We start from the raw sequence: 2,978 nt of genomic DNA, 5'->3' as shown, positions 1-2,978 counted from the left end.
AGTGGGGGGGGGCAATGGGGGGAAAGGACACATATGTAATACCTTAATCAATAATAAAATGCAAATATGTGTATGAGTATATGCATGTGTATTCTTCTGGGAAGAGTGTCTATAGTTATCAATCAAATTATTTTTAAAAAGATAGTGGCATAAACTGGTTAATAACCCTTGGTATGAATATTCTCAAATCTCCTTGGATTTATGTTGCTATATTGTCTTTGCTCCCTATACAAAGGGTTCACCTGACTGGTGCTTTCAGTTAAATTTCACCATCCTTAATCATGGAACATAGCCATAAGAAAACACAAAAATGCAAAAGTATATTTTCTCTACAGATGTTATTAAGTGTCATGATTCATATTTTCTTTTCTTTCCTCTTAAGCAACCAGGTTATATTTTTTTTCTTTTCATCTCATTCTTCCTTTAATTTATTATTATTATTATTTTTTATTTAAGTTCTTTATTGTTTAACTAGAGGCCCAGTCCACAAATTTCGTGCACCTGTGGGACCCCACCCCCTAGTCCCCCAATATTCATGTATTTTTGTATATGTATGTATGTATGCATATTTTGTTTTTTTGTTAATCCTCACCTGAGGACATTTTTCATTGATTTTTAGAGTAGAAGGGAAGGCGAGAGATAGAGAGAAAAACATGGATGTGAGAAAGACACAAGTGGTTGCCTCCTGCACATGCCCCTACCGCATCAGGCCGAAACAGCGCCCTGACAGGGCCGACTGCTGGCATACCGCTCGGGCTCAGGCGTTGAGCATATGGAGATTTTCTGTTTCTGCTTCTACTTCTGGTAGAGGTCCCACTTGTAGGAGCTGTTGATGTAGCGACCACTTTCTGTCTTGATCTTCTTGTTCTCCTGTCCTGACTGTCCCACAAACTGCTTCTTCTTCTGGTCCCACTTGAGCTGCTGCCGGCCCTCGTCAGGTTCTGGGCCTCATCCCCCATCAGGTCCAGGACAGCTGCCGGCCACCTGCTGCTCAAAGGCGCCCCGTCCTCACCAACGCTCAGGCCCCGTTCGCTGTCGAAGTCCTTAGGCCCATAGGGACATAGAAATCCGGGTCCAGTGGTCGGGCCTCCTCCTTCTGCCTCTTGGCTCCGGCTCAGGTCCTGGCTGCTGCCATTTCTGGCCCACGACCTCTGTGAAGACGTCCTCCACGCACTCTCCTGCCTCCTCCTCCTCCTCCTGGAGACTGGGCCAGCCAGGCCCTCCTGCCGCTCCTGCCGGCCCTGCTAGAAGCTGGCGATGGCCTTGCAGTCTTTCTGCTCCTTGGCCCGCATCACCTGGCTGCTCAGGTCCCGGCTAGAGGCGCTGATCTCAAAGATGGTCACCCCCAGTGGTACTGCTTGATACCATCCACCAGCCTCAGCTGCTGCAGCTCCTTCTCCTCAAAGTTCGAGCTGAAGAAGGGGTGCAGGCCCAGCCCCACGAGGTCCAGCTCCTTGTCCCCTTTGATGGACTCTGGCGAGGACGTCGGCTGCGAGCACACTAACTGCTGCTGGGCATTGTCGGCCATGCGGCCCAGGCCCCGCAGCACCAGCGATGTCTCCAGGGTGTTCTGCAGGCCATTTTGCAGGCCGCAGTCCTAATCATCACCACACTCTGTGGCACCTGGCCCAGCACTCCGTCCACACCTGTGGGCTCCTTGTGGGGGCCAGCGAGAGTGAGGGCACAGCCCAGGAGCAGGTGCAGGCCCAGCTGGTAGGGGACCTCATCTGGGGCCACCAAGGAGTAGGCTGTGCCACTTGGCCAGCCCGGGCCACACGACCCACATGGTGCAGTAAGAGCTTGGCGGTAATGACATTGTCCAGCAGCAGGATGCCCAGGTGCCAGGCCAGCAGGTCAGTCATGATGAGAGTGGAGCACTTGCCGTGGGTGAAATTGGCCAGGTTGACCTTGCAGGCCTTCTGGTCCAGGGTGCTGTAGGTGTGGACCCCGCTCACCCGCTGGAGGTCTCAGTCCCCTGGAGACCAAGTGAATGGGTGGAGGAGGCAGATGCTCAATGCCTGAGCTCAGGCTAGAGGGGCGGGCGGCAATTGGGAGCAAGTCCAGATCTGCGGTTGGCTACAGCAGTGCGGGTCATAGCCACTGGTTGTTCCTCTGTTGAGTGGATTTGCATATTAGCCTTTCATTATACAGCATGTATTACATAAGTCTCCTTTTTCCCCCACTGACCTCTCCCTGGCTGCCCCAAACCCCTCACCCTCCACCCCCACTGTGTCCATTGGTTATGCTCATATTCATGCATACAAGTCCTTTTGTTGATCTCTTACCTCCTCACCCACTGCCTTCCCTCATAGGTTGGACAGTCTATTTGATGCTTCTATGAATCTGGTTCTGTTTTTGTTCATCAGTTTATGTTGTTCATAATATTTCACAAGTGAGTGAGATCATGTAATATTTATCTTTCTCTGACTGACTTATTTCGCTTAGTATAATGCTCTCCAGCTCCATCCATGCTGTTGCAAATGGTAGGAGTTCCTTCCTTTTACAGCAGCATAGTATTCCATAGTGTAGATGTACCGAAGTTTTTTAATCCACTCATCTGTGATGGGCACTTAGTCTGTTTCCAAATCTTAGCTTTGTAAATTGAGCTGCCATGAACATAGGGGTGCATATGTCCTTTCTGATTGGTGTGTCTACTTTCTTGGGATATATTCCTATAAATGGGATTACTGGGTCAAATCGGAGTTCCATTTTCAGTTTTTCTGATGAAACTCCATACTGTGCTCCACAGTGGCTGCACCAGTCTGCATTCCCACCAGCAGTGCATGAGGGTTCAAATAATAAAAGCCTTATATGACAAACCTACAGCCAACATCATACTCAATGGGAAAAAATTAAAATCATTTCACCTAAGTACAGGAACAGGACAGAGATGCCCACTTTCACCATACCTATTTGACATAGTTCTGGAAGTGCTAGCCATAGCAATTAGACAAGAAACAAAAATAAAAGGCATCCAA

General features: G+C 49.1%; 1 pseudogene; it reads right to left on the bottom strand.

Annotated features, from left to right (window-relative positions):
- Positions 1-705: 705 nt before the first annotated feature.
- The window catches only part of LOC102769578, a 21,115-nt pseudogene continuing 18,842 nt past the window's right edge, over positions 706-2,978 (bottom strand).

Source organism: Myotis davidii, unplaced genomic scaffold (genome assembly GCF_000327345.1).
Source record: "Myotis davidii unplaced genomic scaffold, ASM32734v1 scaffold488, whole genome shotgun sequence".
NCBI lineage: Eukaryota > Metazoa > Chordata > Mammalia > Chiroptera > Vespertilionidae > Myotis > Myotis davidii.
This window is presented reverse-complemented; position numbering and strand designations above follow the sequence as displayed.